Source organism: Lemur catta, chromosome 3 (genome assembly GCF_020740605.2).
Source record: "Lemur catta isolate mLemCat1 chromosome 3, mLemCat1.pri, whole genome shotgun sequence".
NCBI classification, from domain to species: domain Eukaryota; kingdom Metazoa; phylum Chordata; class Mammalia; order Primates; family Lemuridae; genus Lemur; species Lemur catta.
Window position 1 is genome coordinate 31115289 of NC_059130.1, and position 19949 is coordinate 31135237.

Genomic DNA, 19949 nt, shown 5'->3' on the forward strand with positions numbered 1-19949 from the left:
AGGGCATTGATAGAGTCCTGTGTCCCCAGCCAAGGGATAAAGTGTTGTGCCTTTTGTCCTCACTTCCTCAAAGTGAGGGGTCTGCAAAAGAAACACTCATAGAAATTGGTAGGCTAGCAAGGAGACTGACATCTCAATCCCTGGTTGGAAATATGCTGATGAGCTTGTTGGTCTGTTCTCTGTGATCACTGGAGCAGGGAGAGAAAGGTGACAGGGGAAGAGTTGTCACTCTTACCATTTGATTTAGCAAGGATGTGTGAGTCAAATGAACAGTGTGGCAGTCAGTGTGAATTTCATGTAAGTTACGAGAACAGTGTGAACTCATCAGGGTGTGAACCATCTTGCTTGTTCTCCTTTTTTTTTTTTTTTTTGAGACAGAGTCTCACTGTGTTGCCCGGGCTAGACTGCCATGGCGTCAGCCTAGCTCACAGCAACCTCAAACTCCTGGGCTAGAGCAGTCCTCCTGCCTCAGCCTCCCGAGTAGCTGGGACTACAGGCATGTACCACCATGCCCGGCTAATTTTTTCTATATATATATATGTTTTTAGCTGTCCGTATAATTTCTTTTCTACTTTTAGTAGAGACGGGATCTCGCTCTTGCTCAGGCTGGTCTCGAACTCCTGAGCTCAAACAATCCACCTGCCTCGGCCTCCCAGAGTGCTAGGATTACAGGCGTGAGCCACCGCGCCTGGTCTTGTTCTCCTTTTAAAAGAATTGGCAGACTATCCGGGGAGCCTAGTTATACTGCCAAGGGCAGGGACTGAGCAGTTGTGGGAAGCAGTTAAGCTGGAGTAGATTTCCCATGAGGGGACTGTGCACTGGGGAGAGCTAGCAGGAAACTAACCCATGTGCCCATAAAAACTAGCATTTGGGCACCTTTCAAATGGAGGGTATCCATGACCAGTCAGCCTTCACCCGAGAGACAGACACAACCAACAGACAATTGCAATTACATGCTCAGGTAGACAAAAGGACTTTTTGACCTCACTCTCTAACCCTCTCTAATTCTTCCTCCTGGTCCTAACATAATAAATATTTTAGGGGAAGGGAGACATCTACTGAAAGTCAGAATACACCACTTCCCCAAACCAAGTTCCACCGCTGAAGTCAGGCTGGTGCTGAGAGGAAGGAAGGGGTGTAAAACTTGATTGAAGTTTTTAAGTGGACTACACTAGACTGGACTTCTAACAACTAAGTGAAAAGAAAACTACAGAATCTGTTAGGGTTGGAAGGGGAGAATTGAGAGGATGGCTGAAGGCATTAGTTAAAACCTTCTCAAGATTGTCTTTGCAGAGTTCAGAATATTCATTAAATTGTTGTTATATGCAAAAAGCCCCCAAGGTAAGGCAGCCTCGTTTGCTAAAGGAACTGATGGTATGTGAAGATGAATGGAACACAGAGGGAGTGGAGGAAGGCTGAAGGACTAGGAAGAAGTCAGGAGATGACAGCCTTGTTAAGGTGTTTGGATTTTATTCTGGGGGCAAAGAGAAGCCATGAAATGTTTTAATGATCAAATTTACCTCTAAGAATGATCCAGCAGGAGATGGGCAGGGACCTAGAGACAAGGAAATCATTTAAGTGAGAGAGGATAGTCATTTGTGAATGGCAGTGGGGATGGAGAAAAGTAGGAAGATATGTAGGTAGAGAATCATCAGGAATTGCTGACTGATGAGATATGCGCTCCAGGGACAATCCAAAGAAGCTTCTCCTTCCCCACTTCTCCTTCCAGCTGACCCCAGAAATACCCTCCCTGCTCTCACATCATTCAATGCTGGACCAATGCCCAGCTACTGCCCACTCGGACCTGGAGGGCTGTGGGCACCAGCAGTACCATTTCCACACAGTCTTCCCAGCAGCGATAGAAGGCAGCCTGTGCCCCAAGTGTCATGGTTTCAGAGATGAGGACGCTGGTGTCCCCAAGTCTAAGTGACTTGCCTAAGATCCCATGGCTGGTTCATTACAGAGTCCAAACTTCACCCTCGGCTTTAGGACTCTCTGAATAACACTTTGCTGCATCCTGAAGTTAAGCAACAAAAATAAAAATATAAAAGGAAAGCATCACCCAAAATACCTGTTACCCAAAATACATAGCCTCGTGCACATAGCAAACGAAACAACGCCGGATCCTTGCCCCGCTGTCGGGCCTTTTGAAGTGCGCATGCGTCCCAGGCCGAGGCCCGCCTGAGAGATGAATAACCACGCCCGGGCTCCTAGTCGGAGGCCCGCCCCAGAGAAGGTGGGCAAGTGCGCATGTGCCCCAGGCTCGAGGCTCGCCCCGGAAGAGGCGGGGTCTAAAAGGAGCGGGCCTGCCCTACCCGTGCGCATAAGGAACCTGTGTTCCCTTAGTGCAACCCGTGCCATGGCAGATCCCTCCCTTAGCCGGGGTACCGATGTCTTACGATCTGGCCGTAGCACTGCACATTTGGAGTCCCTGACGATCCAACTGAGCAAATCACGGGACCGGAAGCGCCCTCTCCTTCCTTCGCTTTACGCGGGGCCGAGGAAATTGGCTAAGCCCATTGGCTAGTGCGGATCGGAAGGGGCTGGGTCACTCGGCCTGTGCGGGGGCGCTGTGGGTCCTGTAGTTCTGGGGATCGCGGTCCACGCTTGTGAGAGGAAGTCGTTGAGGCCAGTAGGTCCGAACTGGCTCGGAGAAGTTGTTTGCAAAGGGGAATCGAGTGTGGATTGGCAGCGTGGATGTGGCTTTGTCCTGCTGTTTCTCTTTTAGGCTAGACCTCTTTCTACTTGGCCTTCGAGGATGCGCAGTTCCTCCCACACCTTTGGCTTCCCTCTTTATAAACTCCCGGCCACCTACAGACCCCCTTTATCGTCACACGCTGGCTCCGACCAGTCTTAAGTACCCCTCTCCACCCTCCTCTTCACACTCAGTCCCTGGAGTCTTCCTCCATCCTGTCCCTCATGAGTACCTTTTCTTGTTTTTGTCCTAGACAGGGCCACTCTAGCACTCTGCTTTGTCCCAAGAGTCATGCCGAGGACCCCAAGGGAGGGATGCCACAGTGAATGTTTGTAGGCACAAGCATATCTGAGCCATACCACTACAGCAGCCTTGCAGTTTACCTCTTCCTGCTTCTCTTCTGATCTTTGTCTCTTCCTGGCTTTACCTCTGTGTAGCCTCTTTGCTGCTTTTAAGTCTGGTGGCCGATCTTTGGCCATAGACAGTAACCCTCGGACCTGCCATTTTGTCTCTGGCCTCCAAAGCCTGGTCATACTACAGAGGGCCCATTCCTGGGTTGACTTGAAGACCACAGTGAGAAGTGAAAGAAACTGGAGAGAAAAAGAAGGGAAACTACTGAGCTGGGTTTAACAGCAGTCACGGAGTTACATGGCGAAATAGGGGGAAGAGAGTAAACCTTTTTTTCTTGTTCCTCGAAAAACTGGTGCTGGCTATGTGCAAGGTTCTGTGAGCACTGTGCTGGGGATGTATTAATATTAGTCAAAATTCACCTACATGCTGGGAGTCCAGCCGAGGAAGACACAGACATATAGGTAAGCAAGATTGCAGGATGACATCAGTTTCTCTTCTATCTTCCTGTGTATTCTTGTGCTCCTTCCCATTCCTCCCTCAGTTAATTCCAAAATATCTTGGCTCTTCACATCTCCCTCTGTTCCATACTCCTCTTTCCATCCTTAAGCTTCCTTCTCCCCTTGTTCTGACCCAAACTGTTTCTTCTCTATCTTGCTATTTGGTCACTTTGACATTAGCAAATATTGCAGGGACAGCTGTGTTCATAGGAGATTTAGTAACAGAATTCACTGTGCCTGGCCTTTATCCTCAGGTGAGAGATGTCTGTTAACCTCATTCCAGGGTTCTGCATTCTCTTAGCATTTATGTACATTGCTTGTGCTAGAATCACTTGCAGATTTTTTCATGCCCAGTGCTTCAGAATCAGAATGCCATGAAACCCAAATTAATTTTTCTCCTGCCATTTAGTGTTGGGAGCAATTTGAGGTTTGGGAAGTTAATCTCATGGAGACAGTAGTCAGGAGGGACCCATTAGTGTGTGATGAGAAGTAGAAACCTGCATGAATTGAGAAGATAAGCCTTAGCACTTAAAAGAAAGCATACCTTAGTGGACTGACTAGTGAACAGGAGTATTACCATTTAAAAAGATATTTTTGAACTGTTAGTTCAGAAATATTTTTTCCCAGTTTATTTTAAATTGTCTTTTTGGAGAGAATGCAGTAAGGGATAGATCTTCCAAAGAATAAATAATCTAATAACCATGCTTATTTAGGATAAGAATGCTTTGCAACACCTGTGGGCAGTATATTTACCTCTAAGGTTGTTTATGACTAATACTAGCTTCATTTGCATTCCTTGAGAATGAGGTAAAATTCATCTAAGGTTATGATCCAAATAATTCCTCTCCAAACCCTAGCTGCCTCTGTGCTCCCACCTTCTACCGTCTTCCTTGTGCTCACTCAGCTATAGCTACCCTGGCTTTATTGCTGTTCTGTGAACCTGCCAAGCACACTCCCTCTGCCTAGAATACTCTTTTTCCATGTAAAGAGTGTGCTTGTTCAGGTCTTTACTCAAATGTTCGTCTTATCAAAGGGGCCTTCTCTGACCACCATATAAAAAATAGAGCCTTTATCACTCTATCCCTAAGTCTTCCTCAATTTCCCCTTAATATTCTCACCATTTGAAAATATTACATATTTGCTTACTTACTTATTGTTTGTTTCCCAAACTAGAAAATAAGCTCCATGAGAGTAAGGTCTTAAACTGTTTCCTTAGCCCCAGAACATGGTATGCAGAAGGTACTCACTAAATACTTATAGAGTTAAATAATTTTTTTAGCATTTACAGAGCATTTATTATGTGTAAAGTACTGTGTGTATAGTGTATAGTGAGGAGTCTACAGATATGAATAAAATATAGTCCTTAACTTGGAAGAACAGTCTAGAAGAACTATAGAATGATCTACTTGAAGATATTTCATTAAGTTGTAACCATACAAAAGTTCATAAATCTGAAGTGCTAGGGTCAACTCTTATGTGTTTGACATGTAGAATCATCTGCCCCACTTAGCATACTTTCTATAATAACTGGCTTCTGTGCTGCTCTGGGAACTCTGGGATCACTTTCCCACCATGTCCTTGTGTAGGAAGGATGAGCCTGACCAGGCAAAGTGCACACAAAAGAGACTTCTTGTGGGTTTTTCCTGTTGATTTGGTTGTGTTTCTCTGTTCTTTTCTGAATCTGGCAAAAGTGCCTTCCATAGGCTCAACCAGGAAACTGAGCTGTAAAGATAAAGAGCCAGCTGAGAAGATGAAGCCAGCCTCCCTTGGTCCTCACTGAGAGTTTCTTGTTGGTAAGTGGAGAGATCGTTCTCTCTGGGGCTGGGAATCCTCTCTACCCTCAGGAACCTCAGTCCCAAGATCCTCTGCCAGAATCTCAGTCAGTCTGATACCTGGAAGTGGCTACTTCTGAGACCCCAAATGGCTTTGGGACCTCTAGCATTGCTGGCTATAGTCTCTGCTGTGTTTCAAGAGGCAGAATCTGATTGTTCTGCCTGGTGCCTCCAAAGTCGGGTCAGAACCACTGTGCCAGACACAAATGGGGAAGAGGCTCACGAATGTCCACAGGCAGCAGAGCAGGCTCAGGCAATAAAGCATTAAAGCTGGATTCCCAGCATGTATCATATGCAAGTGCCTACTGGCAGCAGGCCCTGAAATAGTTGTGTACCCTTTCATCTCTCTCCTGCTTTTTTGCAGCCACATTTCTTCAAGTTGAAATTCTTAAACTCTGCTCTCCTTTCCATCTTTTATCTGCTGTAGTCAGGCACATTATCCTACCGTTTAAAATAAACTTCTCTGATAAAGTTTACATCTAATTAAATCTAATTGCCAAATTCAGTGGACTCTTCAGTTCCATCTAACTAGACCTCTTGCAGGGTTTGACACTATTCAATACTTTCTTCATGAGACTTTCCTTTATTGGTTCTTGATTCTCCTCCTTTTGCCATTTCTTCTTGGGTCATCTTGTATATTGCCAGTTCTTCTACTGTTTATGTTTTTCAGGATTTTGTCCTTGATCTTCTCACTGTGCATGCTATTTTTGGGTAGCCTTTCCCCTCCCTTGCCATTTATTTATTATTGTCTCCCAAATATGTATGTTTTACTCTGCTCTCTCCCCCTGCTCCTGTTGATTCATAGCAGAATGAATTCTTCCAGGTTACACCTTAATTCTGACTTTTACTATGTCTCGTTTAAAGTGTTGCTGGTGTTCCTGTCTGGTCTCCATTCCTCCAGTCTCACTAGCTTTTCAGGGCATCTAGTTTGCTGCCCTCAGAGTGATTGTCACGAACCACAAATCTGACCATGTCTCCTTAAAACTTCTTAACTCAGCATTCCAGGCAGTTCTTCCCCTTCTCCCATCCCTGTCTGACTTCCATTTACCCCAACATTCTCATCTTCTACAACACCCTTCCTCACTTGATTGAGAAATATTAAATTTGCATTCTCTAGCTCTATTTACTATTTTATTTTTTTCTGTGTGGTGTTCTCTTTGCCCCAGATACCTTTTCCCTTAATCCCTGCCTTTCTACAGCTGCTGGTCTTTCACAACTCAGCTGGAGGAACATGTCTTCCAAGAAGCTTTAACAACTTTCCTCTCCTGCCCAGGATAGACCTGTTCCTTCTCTTATGCCCTGCCACTTCTATAAAAAATAATACAAGCACATGACTGTACTTATTAATCTCTTTGTATTAATACCTGTTAGATTGTAGGGCCTTTCACAGTGGTTGTAGGAGGGGCTATCTTCATGGTAGTTAAGAGTACAGGCCTTGGAGTCAGTCAGGCCCAGGTCTGAATGCCAGTTCTGCCACTTGTTGGCTGTGTGTCTTTGGGCCAGTCACGTTAGTCATTGAGACTTGGTTATCTCTTCACTAAAATACTCTAATTTTGCTAATTCTTGTATCCCCAGCATCTGGCACCATGCTCAGTTTGGTTATCTGTTTCTAGATTTTTTTTCACATTCTGTGTCCTTTTATGGTTCACGCAGACCCTAAACTGCTAACTCGTGGTTAAAACAACAGTGGACCTGACATGGATGGGTGAGTGGGTCTGTGTGTATTTGAGAGAGAGAGAGAGAGAGAGAGAAACAGAGAGAAAAAGATATATGAATAGGTTATATCCTAAGCTCAGTCTTGCTCCATTTGATAGTTAAAAGTGGAAAGTGTGTGTCTAATTAAGATCCTAAATTAGGGTCAGGTCGTGACAGTGGGAATGAAACATATGTTACATCAAGCAAAATAAGACTGGTAAAGATTAAACTTTCAAACTACTTATACTTGCTTTTATATGCTTCCATCTTAAAACCCACAAAAACAACCAAATTTGAGTATGGGTTATTATTAATAAATTGACATTTTAAACATAAGGTGGTTTTATTTTGATTCATAGTATGTCAACTTTAGTGGAATCACTTATTTCTAACAAAATCATGAGAGCAAGAGATTTCAGACGTCTGAGAGGTGTCATTCAGTCGATGTTCTGGTAGATCTACTTTAGAGAATGGATTAATAGCATCTCTTGTTAAAGTCTTATTTCAGTCTAGCTTTCAAAAAACCCATTGGTTGTATTTTCAGAGAACTTCCAGAATCTGCTTATTATCTCCTTCAAAGCATGGAATATGCAATAAAGTGTTACTGTACTTCCCCCCCAAAATGTGGATAGTGATAGTTGAAAGTTAACAGTTGAAAGTGGATAGTGATAACAGATGATTGACAGTTGAGCATACCTCATTTTGGTTTTCTTCCTTTGTTTTGAATTCTCAGAAGAAAAATGTTGAATTCTCATAGTAATGTGTACTTGAGGCATGTCATTTTTTTTTTTCCCTCATGTTTGGTCAGCAGAACATTTCCAGGGTATCAGAGTGTACTGAAACATTACAAGAAAGGTCTGTGAGTGCTGTAAAGCATCCAAACTGGAAAAAGCTCAGCAACAGGGAGACAGAGAAGGATAAAGACAGCACCTCACCAAGAAGAATATGTCAGTGGTTTTGTGATTGTCCCTGAGGAACATTCCCAGGGGAATGGGTCTGTGCACACAATGAGTTGGGAAGAGCTTCATCTGGCATGCTGTCCTTTCTCAGCCTCAAGAGAATCCACTTGAAGGAGAAATCTCATATATACTTGCAGTGTAGTGAGGCTTCTTTCAGTGCCTTCATGTCATCCAGCACCGGAATCCTCCTTGGTGAATGTACTGAGTTTGAGAAAAAGTTCAGCACAGTTCCACCCTCATACAGCACTGAAGAAATCTATGCATATAGAGACAGGGACAGGTTTCATTTGACTCTCAGAGCTGACTATATATCAGAGAACACACATCTTCTTCTGCCATCTTTTAGGGAGAAGGCAACCTGGCAGAGACATCAAAGAAAATATTGAAGAGAAAAAAATACTTTCTTTGGCCTTCAAGAAGGATAATTGAGCATACTCTGCAGTTGTTGGCTAGTTTACTAGGGAAAAAAAAAGGAGCCAGTTTGAGCAATGGGCTTTAGGTGACATTCTGTTTGAGCTGAAGAAATTGGTCATGCACAAATATCACTCTGTCAGCATCTCCTCCCCCAATTCTCTTGCCAGTGTTTTTGACTCAGTCTCTACTCTTTGGCCTACATGTCACCTCTGTCACTTTCTCAGAGTTAAGCTGTCTCTCCTGTGTTCTCAAATCTGCATGTACTTCGTGTAATATGATCTCAGCTGGTTTCAACCTCTTGTCCTTTTACTGACCTCTTTTGATCAGTGCCTTTGTCCTTTTGTCTGGGCCATAAATGAAAGTAAAAACATTAGCTGAGGAGGAAAGAAGATTTTCTCATAATGCCTTTCACCTTGGCATTAGCCTTGGCTTTGGGTTTTCTTTACTCTGGGAAGCCTTTCCTGACTCCCTCACACCCCAGGCCAGGTTAGGGGCTTTTCCTCAGGCTTGTTTGCCCCCACTTAAGCACTTAATTATGCTGAATTCTATTTTGAGGTTTGGGTGTATATCTACCTCAATCAGTGTAAGCTCCATGTGAACGTGGACCATGTCCTATTTACCTTTGTGTTCCTAGTACCTGGCATATAGTTGGTGCTCAATAAATACTTGCTGAAGGAATAGATGAGAGAATGTGAAGCTCTTGTCCTTGCTAAGCCCTTTGCTTCCTGCCCTGTGGCTGACACTTCGACACTGCTGGCCCTCCCATGAACGACACGGCAACAGGCTCAGGAAAGCCAACCTCAGACAACAGTGCTGCTTCAAGGCAACTGTGTTTTACTTACTCTAGCTCTACTACACTATCCATGGTGTGGTCTCACAATTTTGACAACTCTTTTCTGTTTTATCAGTCCTATTTGACGTTCTTTATGCATTTATAGAAGGAAAAAAGCACTGAAAAAAGATTTGCTCATTCACCAACTATTACAAACATTTTGGTTCCTCCTTCCTTGCCTCCCTTTTCCCCATTAGTTTTCCACAGCTCTGACTCCACCCTTCTCCGTCACCCATTAATGGTCATACATGTTGCTTAGTTAAATGCAGCCTGCTTGTCACTGGCTACACGGAAGGGTACTGGGTATGGATGATGGCTTTTGGTATCAAGATCCATCAGAAAAGGCATATGTATTTTTCTTCCAACCTTAGGTTTATTTTAGGAAATTAAAGTAAATATGAAGGCTCTATAGGTCTTGAGTTGGTATTACTTGAAGATAGAATTTCCCTGGTGGAATAGTTTCTTGCTTGTTGCTGATATTGAACTACAAGCAATTTTTATAAAGATGATCAACTCTATATGCTTGTGAAGGGAAGAGGCTTAAGGAGAAACTCATATCTCTTTCATTTGGGAGCTGCTGTGTTTTCATTGGATTATATTTAACGTTGGGAAGTCATGCCACTTCCCAGCATATCATGACACTTCAGTCTGAAGTCCCCATTCAGGAGACACTAGAAATCTTTCTCATTTTGCTCCCTGCTCAACTTCTGCCATCCTTCTGGGTATATTAATTCTGACATATCTTCCCGGATAGATGTAGGTGGCACACTAAAAACCATTCCTTGTTCAACTGGCTAATTCTCTGTAAAACCATGTTTTCTATGATAGCTTCAGTTTTGCCAGTATTTCTTTTCCCTTTTCACACTCATGCCTGAAAAACTGCTCTGGGATTCAGGAGCTGACAAAGAGAGTCTTTGTCACTAAATAGTTACCCTCTATGCATTTCATTTTCACTTGAAAAATGAAAGGACTGGACTAGCTAAATACGTCATCCCCCACTCCCTTAGTTCTTTTTATAACTGGAGTTGTCTTGCTGCCCTCCTCATAATGGGAATTCCCTGGGGTTACACACCATATCGTCCTTGAATCTTCCCGGGTGACTCATACGTCCCTATTTGAGGAAAAGGTTTTTAGGAAAGGAAACTACAGTAGGAGGGGAAGCAAGAAAGGGAAGAACAATTTTACTCAAAACGATACTTCTGGGGTTAGTTTTCAGAGATCCTGCGAAGTCAAGCCTAAATTTTTACCTTTGCAAGTTGTACATTCATTTTACTCTCTTTCCATTAAGTCCAAGGATTCTTTCTAGCCCCTTGAAAACTGTTCCCGGATGATGTGTCCCTTTCAAGCATAGCACATGCAAGGAACCCTGATAAGGTGCAAGAATATGATTAGGATTGTCATGAACAAGCCATGGCAGAGGGAGATGGGTGTGTATGGTATAGCGGGGAGATGCAGATCGTCAGGAGAGTGACTACCATAAGTTGAGCCTCCTTTTTTAATGAGTATTAGGAGGATGTTTTGTCCAGTAGGAGAGTCCAGAGAGAATGGGGATAAGAGGAGGTGAGGGAGAGGTAGAAGGGACCACAGGGAAGCTCACTTCACCTATACCGTGTACTTCATGTACCTGGGGAGCATTCCTGGAATGTGTAAAGTCGCCTCTTAGGAAAGTAGGCTTGACTGGTTGACCTCCCACTCTCCCACTCTCCCACTTAGGCACTTTGACCACAACTTTATAGATTGTGAAAAAAATAACTTGCCCCAAATCTCACTGCTGTTAGTGATAGAGCAGATTAAACAACCATGGCCTGTTTGACTAAAAAGCTCTTTACTGTTTCCCTACACTTAGTTGGCTGAGGCCGTTCGGTGGTGGTGGGGTGGAGTCACTGGCATTTCCGGTACATTCTCTGAGTTTCTCATTAAGGTTGTTGGAATGCAGATGTGAACATGGACATGGTAGAGGCACCTGCCAAGTGAGGACACCTTATACGCTGTCTCCTGTCCTCTTGTTTTCCTTATGCAGTGACCCTTGAGCACTCAGTCAGACACACCAGGGGTGATCTACTCACACTGCAGCATCTTGACAGCAGGGAGAGACACTGAGGCAAGGGAGGCATACTTGGGGCAGAGTGGGAAATGATCTTAGTCCTTGGGTGTCTTTGGGGACTCTGCTGCTTTTCCTCAAGTACTCCAGTTTTTGTCTGGTCATGTGTGTGTCTGGGGTGGGGTGGCTGATACCTAAATAGGAAGGGACGCAGTGTTCTGGTATCTATGACTTCATTTGCTACTTGGTGCAGGCAGATCTACCCAGGGTATCCTCCCCTACCCTCTCTTTATTGAATCTATATTTCCACTCTCAAAAGTCCTGGGCTACCTCCTTCTCTTCTTACTAAGAGGCATTTGCAGACAGTCTCCTGAGTATGGTTAAAGAGAATCAGCCAAGAATTTGACTTATTTCATTTGGTTCTTGGGTCAACAAACCCCACAGGAAGCCCACTCTTTCCCTTCCCGTCATAGCTATGAGAAACAGACTTTGCTTGCTGTGCTTTATCAGGCTTGATTATAAATTGAAGGTCCCCCCACCTTTGATTATAAAAACATTAAAGGCATATTATAGACATTTTGGAAAAATCATAAAATTGTGAAACAAAACAAAAATTACTGGTTTATATCTTTATCTGGAGAAAACACTGTTAACATTTTGGAAACTTCCCTTCCAATAGTTTTATCTGTACATATATACAAACTTAGTAATATATGCAGCTATTTTTAATAAAATATTTTTAAAGTGTAAACTTAAAACATGTAAAAAACGCTGGGGAGAAAGAACCAAAATGTTTGTAATAGTTGATGAATGAGCAAACCTTTTTTTAGTGCTTTTTTACTTCTGTAAATATATAAACAATGTCAAATGGGACTGATAGAACAGGGTTGTCAAAATTGTGAGACCACAACATAGAGTAGAAGAGCTTGAGTAAGTAAAGCACAGTTGCCTTGAAGCAACACTGTTGTCAGTGGTTAGCTTTTCTTTCTTTTTTTAAATTTTGGAATATGATGGGGGTACATAAATTGCCTTTGCACCACCCAAGTCAGAGCTACAAGCATGCCCATCCCCTAGGCAGTGCGAACCACATCCCTTAGGTGTGAATTTACCCATCCCCCCCCACCTGCCTGACACCTGATGAATGTTACTTCTATATGTGCACACTGATTAGTACCAATTTAATGGTGAGTATATGTGGTATTTGTTTTTCCATGCTTGTGATACTTCACTTAGAAGGATAGCTTCCAGCTCCATCCAGGGTAATACAAGAGTAGTTGACCATTTTTTTTTATGGCTGAGTAGTACTCCATGGTATACATATACCACATTTTGTTAATCCACTCATGTATCGATGGGCACTTGAGTTGTTTTCAGATATTTGCAATTGTGAATTGTGTTGCTATAAACATTCGAGTGAAGATGACTTTTTTATAAAATGTCTTTTTTTCCTTTGGGTGGATACCCAGTAGTGGGATTGCTGGATCAAATGGTAGTTCTACTTTTAGTTCTTTGAGGTATATCCATACTACTTTACATAGAAGTTGTACTAGTTTGCAGTCCCACCACCAGTGTATGAGTGTTCCTATTTCTCTGCATCCATGCCAACATTGTTGTTTTGGGACTTTTTGATAAAAGCTATTCTCACTGGAGATAAGTAATATCTCATTGTGGTTTTGATTTGCATTTCCCTGATGATTAGAGGTGTTGAGCATTTTTAATATGTTGGCCATTAGTCTATCTTCTTTTGAAAAGTTTCTGTTCATGTCCTTTGCTCACTTTTTAATGGGGTTGTTTGATTTTTTCTTGCTGATTTTCCCAAGTTCTGTAGAGAGTCTAGCCCTTCTATCAGCCCTTCGTGGTTAGGTTTTCTGAGGCTTTTGCTGTGTGGTTTATGGGAGGGTCACACTGTCTAAGAATCAGCCACAGGGCAGGCAACAGCAGTCAGGGATGAAGCAAGGTCGTTGTGTCAGGCCTGAGGTGTGAGTGAGGCTACATGCAATATGATTAACCCCAAATTTAGAAGTTAGAATGGGTGTAGAATAGTGCTATCTAATGGAAATCCAGTGCAAGCCACATATGTAACCAACTAGTGGTTATAGTAAAAAGATAAAAAGAACCAGGTACAATTAATTTGATGATATATTTAACCGAAGATATCCAAAATATGATCATTTCTGCATGCAATCAATAGTTTAACATTATTAATGAGATATTTTACACTTATTATATGTTTGAGTTTTCAAAATCTAGTATGTATTCTACACTTAACAACATATCTCAGTAGAGACTAGCCATATTTTTGGTGCTAGTGCCTGCCATATTTGATAGTGTAGATCTACAGAAATTTGCACATGTGGCTAATGGCTGTGATACTGGCTACTGCAGATCTGGAGAAAGTTGGAGTTTGTAGTGGGAAAAGGAACAGTGTAAATAATTTGACACTGAGATTATGAATAATGTAAAGGTGTTGAAGGTCTGTTTTAATGTGGTGCCAAACTAGGAGGCATGAGTTGGCTCATGATTTAAAAAGGGCTTTAAGGTGTGGGGTTGGATAATTTGAGGCAGTGTTGAAGGTAGGCACAAACTGAGTGGCTTACAGCCACCAAATTTATCACATTTATAATTCTGGAGGTCAGAAGTCTGAAATGATATTCTTTCTGGAGGGTCTAGGGTAGAGTTGCCTCTATAATCAGGTAATTATAAATATGATGAAGAAAAACAAAGCAGTGCAGGGGCATAGACAATGATAGGGAGGAGGAGGAGCCTGGTGGAAGGCGGTCAAGAAAGGTTCACAGAGAAGATGACAATTGAGCAGATTTCCCCAGGTGAGGGAGCGAGTTGAGCTGATATTGGGGGTGGGGGGCGGGGGAGTGGATCCCAGGTAGAAACAGGCTGCAAAGGTCCTGAGGTGAGAACTTGACTGGTGGTTTCAAGCAACAGTAAAGAGGCCCACGTAACTGTTACCAAGTGAGTGAAGAAGAAAGGGGTAGGGAATTGGGTCAGGGAGGTGCGGCAGGGGACCAGATCCCACAGGGCTTGTGGGCCACTGTAAGGCTGTGGGTTTTACCTGGGGTGAGATACAAACCATTGGAAGGTTATGAGCGTATGAATAATGTGATCTGACGTATTTTAAGGGGCTCTCTCTGGCTGTTAAGATTAAGAACTGTAGGATCCAAAGGTGAGGCTGAGAGACCAGTGAGGAAGCTATTGCAATAGTCTGAGTGAAAAAAAAAACAAAACAGAACAAAACTGGTGATACGGGCCAGGGTAGTTGTGGCGGTGGTGTGCAGCGGTAGCATGCTGAATACATTTTAAAGGTGGAGTTGATGGATTTCCTGATGGGCTGGAGAAAAGAAAGGAATAAAGGGTGATCCCAAAGTCTTTTGCCTGAACAACTGTGGGAAAGAAGGTGCCAGTGATTAAGAAAACTGGTATTGGGTAGTTCTGGGGTGGGGGAGGAATCAGGAGCTTGATTGTCGACATGTCGGGTACTTTTGTCCAGCACATAATAATGTACCACATACGTGCACCATCATGCTCAATCCAAACATCACAACTCTGTGAGGTGGCATTAGTTGACTCCATTTTCTGGGTGAGGAAATTGAGATTCAGGGAAATTAAGAGTCTTATCACAGTTGACACAGCTGATTTAAGTTAGATTTGGTGTTGAGACAAGGACTTCTTGGGTGATCTTATATGTCCTTCTTCTTCTTCTTCTTTTTTTTTTTTTTTTGAGACAGAGTCTTGCTCTGTTGCCCGGTCTAGAGTGCAGTGGCATCATCATAGCTCACTGCAACCTCAAGCTCCTGGGCTCAAGCAATCCTCCTGCCTCAGCTTCCCGAGTAGCTGGGACCACAAGTGTGCAACAACATGCCTGGCTAATTTTTCTTTGTATTTATGTAGAGATGGGGGTCTCATTATGTTGCTCAGGGTGGTCTTGAACTCCTGGCCTCAAGTGATCCTCCTGCCTTGGCCTCCCAAAGTGCTAGAATTATAGGCATGAGCCACTGCACCTGACCCTATATGTCCTCTTAAGCTCTCAGGTTTGCTTCAGCTTCTCACAGTTTGTAGCACCACAATAAAGCAAAACAACCATACAAGTCCTCTAATGTCCTCATATTGTCATGACCTGAACTACCCACATTAGCCCCACTTACCCTTTTTCCTAATTTGCTTCAAAATTTCCTCTCTTTCTCATTTTGTGATTCATAGTCCCTCCTTGGCACCTCAGACCTGATTCTAGGCATCACTTGTCAGACAATAATGTGTTACCTGGCATGGTTTCTTAGAGACTGTGCTCCTTCTGAATCTACTGCAGCTTCTTGACTAGTAACTAGAAATTTTAAGACACAGACTTAATATGGAACAGATGTCTTCACTTTTATAATTTGCATGTATATTTTAAATCTGGGTTTTTATATCCATATATACCCTTGGAAAAAGTAAAAAAAAGTTTAATTTGTATACATATTTTGTTTGTATAGCCATTTTGCTGGGTCTGTGCTTTGAATGGGAATGTTATTTTTATGATCATTTTATCTTCTCATACGATTGACCTGACATTACAAAGCTTAAAAAAATTAGACAGTTACCAAACAATTTTATTAGGTGATAATTCTTGACCAAAGGGAAAGGTGAATCATTAAGTATTTTTATACAAATTTTTTTCTCTACATGTGAGTATTTGCTACCAGATAATTAGCAACTTAGCAGAGAAGCTATTAGGCAACATTACGTAAAGAGAAAACAAAACTTTAAACCAAAAGGCAATCCAGAACATCCTGAAATAGCATGTGAGTCAATGTGAAACTAACAGTTCAGATTCATTAAGTCAATAATTTTTACCAAACTTTGTGGGAATATACTTTTTAGTCAACGTGGTAAGCTTGTTCTTAAACACCAAGTAATAATTGCATTCAACTATTCGTTCATTCAATAATGCTAGACACTATTCTGAGTGCTGGCAATATAGCAATGAACAAAATTAATAAAAATCTCTGCCTACATGGAGACTAATCTCTAATGAGGAGAGATGTGTTCAGTAGGAAGGTTTAGAGTCAAGAGTAGGTAGGTCCAAGGATAGAAGAAAACTTATTTGACTATGAATGGAATTCTGTGGTGGAAAATGTAAAGAAATGGCGAGGCACAAGGAGGAAGTTAAAAGGAGAGCTCTGTGGGTGAGACAGCATGTCAGGACCGAGGGGAGGCAGCCTCTGGGGTGGGAAAGGAAGTTCTCAGCCCGAGAGCCTGGTTCAGTGAGAAATAGAGCTTAAAGTCCACTCAGTGCTCATCAAGTATTTATTGAACTGAAAAAAAAATTCTTTCATTCTCCGTGCCCAGAGAACTTATTTTGTATGAATTTTTGTCATATTAAAGGCTTTAACAGAATTCCCTGACAAAGGCTGCTGAAAGATTGAATGGTAGAATTATTGGAGGCTACTTATGTTTTAGTGTGAAGGAGCTGTTTACAGACACCAAATACAAGGTGGGGATAAGTTAATACTTTTTTTAATGGAGAAGGATAGCTTATGGGCGCTCCTGGCAGTCAGAAGAACACATGATTCTCACTACAGATTAGTTCTATGATCTTTCCCCCTCACTGAGAGAAGTAGCAGAAGAAATGTTGGGGAGTCATGACACAGAGGCACTGGTGTTGTGCAGCACTTCATCAATAACCTCGCCAGTGCCCCAGGTGCGTGGATTACACTAAACTCTTCCAGTATTCAGCTGGCAAAGTGAGGCATTTCAAACAGAAGGAAACTCTGACAAACATTTATAGGTTACAAAGTGAAAAGTAAGTCTTGAAATAGAGAAATGTAAAGGTAACATAATTAGAAAGAAAATAATGCAAGCTATTGTTAGTATTAGATATTCCAAAATAACATTTAAAGAAGAAAAACCTCTACATAAAAAAAAAAAATCTCTCAAGTCTAATTATACATAGGCAAGATTATAGCTATAATCTATAAAATCATACAACTTTACAGTTGGGAGGGACTCAGAGTTACACAGGCCATGTCTTTCAAAGTCACCAGCCACATACTAGGAAAGGAACAGATCTTGGATTCATCATAGCTGATTTTCTGAAGACACTTAACTTCATGCTGCCGCAACTGAAATCATGCCAGGCACCGTTAGGAATTCCATGTCTTAGAAGCCAAACAGTAAACACGGTTCTATTCCTGGGCAAATCCATGTGTAAACAGAGCAGCGGATAACAGAACCAGGGAGAGAGGGAGGCAGGATCTGGGTAGAAGATTGAGTAGCCCTAAAAGAAAGAAAGGGAATTTTTGTGTATTCATTTGAGGAGTGAGATAATGGGAATTGATCTCCTGAGCACAAGCTAAAAAGATTATGAATTTTTAGTCTTTAAAGATGACTGCTAAGAAAAATTGAGGTACAAATGATTAAAGTATAAAACCAAGAAGAATATGAGCTGAGTGTGTAATATTTCATAGGGAAATTGAGAGAGAAAAATAAAACAAAATGAGGCAACACCATTTTAAATAGAGGAAAGTCAATAAGGTAATAGAGATCCACAAGAGACTTTCTGGGATCCCCAGGGTTTTTTCTCAGGATTAGCCGGGGGTGGGGAGCTGGCTCACATGCCCCTTCCTTTAATTGTGTCAAGGTGCAGCAACTCAGCCAACTCTTCCTTGCTTAGGTCATTGTCACTAATTCTAATTGGTTTATCCCTTGATTTTTTTCCCCATGAAGCCTGGCTACACAAATGGATGTGGTTAATGCAATTTCTCCCTTTTTCTATACTTCCCAGGACAAGAACAATGAGTTCTCTATTTTTTATTCCTATGATTTTATTTCTAATCACTACAAGGGTATGTGGAAATTTACAGAGAACCTAGAATCTTACAAAAATCTTATAGTCATGGCCTCTATGCTATGGTTACCCTTGTAACAAAGTGTAGACATATGGCAAACTGGATATAGGTATGGAGCAGTACCTAATTTATAGGACTATTGTGAGAATACAAAGGAAAAAGTACATGTAAAGAGCTTAATATAGTGCTGGCATGTAGAAACTTCTCAATAAATATTAACAATTATGGTCTGTGATGGTTAATTTTATGTGTCAACTTGACTGGGCTAAAGGATGTCCAGATAGGTGGTAAAACATGATTTCTAGGTGTGTTTGTGAGGGTGTTTCCAGAAGAGATTAGCATTTGAATTGTTAGTCTGAGTAAAGAAGACCCCCCTCCCCCATATAGGTGGCATCATCCAATCTGCAGAGGGCCTGGGTAGAACAAGGTGGTGGAGAAGGATGAATTTGCTCTTGGCTTGAGCAGAGACATCCATCTTTTCCTGCTCTTGAACATCTTACGGCTCCTGGTTCTGGCAGACTCCGACTGGGACTTATACTATAGGTTCCCCTGTTTCTCAGGCCTTTGGATTTGGACTGGAATTATACTACCAACTTTCCCTGGGTCTACAGATGGAAGATTGTGGGGCTCTTCAGCCTCCTTAATTATGAGAGCACATGAGCCAATCCTCATAATAAAGCTTTCACGCTTTCTCTCTCTCTCCCTCTCTCTCTCTCTCTCTCTCTCTCTCTTAGTTTTATTTCACTGGAGAGCCCTAACCCTGGCTAATACATGGCCTTTATAATAGGGGAGAGAGAAATTCACTTCTCTAAATCATCCATCTCACTTGTTTTGGCCAGTTTCCCATCCAAAACACATGGCTTTAATGAAAAGAATACCACTCCATCATGACCCCTTTCCTCAAAACCTAGGCCTTTATTGCAGATGACTTTCAAAACTTTGCCCAGGACTCACACTAAAAAACACATTTTTCACCTTGACCCAGTACACACACACACAGTTATTTCACAAAACAATACTTACCCTTGCTATTTGTGATTCACTCTGGCAGTTTCTATCCTATCCTATCCATGTCTACTCTATTTCATTAAAACAGAAATGCTTATAGTAACCCACTAAACTGATTCATATTCTTAACGGGTCTTTCGTTATAGTTTGAAAAACACTGCTTTAGAGGAAATCTGTGCAGAACAAACAAATACTTGCCTTTTGAGGATTTCTGGGCTGTGTGAAAACTGTACTACTAGGTCTCTAGATCACAATAGCAATGGACTTATCTGGGAAACTCTTTTCACATTACCACTGAAAACAAAGTATGTTCAGTTAAGTCCACAGTTATATTTTAAAAGCAGGACTTTAGGCCGGGCACGGTGGCTCACGCCTGTAATCCTAGCACTCTGGGAGGCCGAGGTGGGTGGATCGCACAAGGTCAGAGTTTGAGACCAGCCTGAGCAAGAGCGAGACCCTGTCTCTACTAAAAATAGAAAGAAATTATCTGGCCAGCTAAAAATATATATAAAAAAAATTAGCTGGGCATGGTGGCACATGCCTGTAGTCCCAGCTACTCGGGAGGCTGAGGCAGGAGGATTGCTTGAGCCCAGGAGTTTGAGGTTGCTGTGAGCTAGGCTGATGCCATGGCAATCACCCTAGCCCAGGCAACAAGGTGAGACTCTGTCTCAATAAATAAATAAATAAATAAATAAATAAAAACAGGACTTTAATTAAAAAACATTTACTGAACACCTGTGATGTGTCTGACCCCTTGCTTAGCACCAGAGATATTGAGATAGACGG

The 19949-nt window shown here is 42.1% G+C and overlaps 1 protein-coding gene across 4 annotated transcripts in view; it reads left to right on the plus strand.

Annotated features, from left to right (window-relative positions):
- Positions 1–2594: 2594 nt before the first annotated feature.
- Positions 2595–19949, plus strand: part of CD1D (CD1d molecule) — a 38011-nt gene continuing 20656 nt past the window's right edge. For 2 of the 4 annotated variants that reach the window (XM_045547008.1, XM_045547012.1), the window contains exons 1-2: positions 2595–3507; positions 5235–5336. The gene's annotated coding sequence lies outside the window, so the exon portion shown is untranslated. Of the gene's footprint in view, positions 3508–5185; positions 5337–19949 lie in introns of those variants that run through there. The other 2 variants (XM_045547015.1, XM_045547010.1) reach the window with 2 other exon arrangements.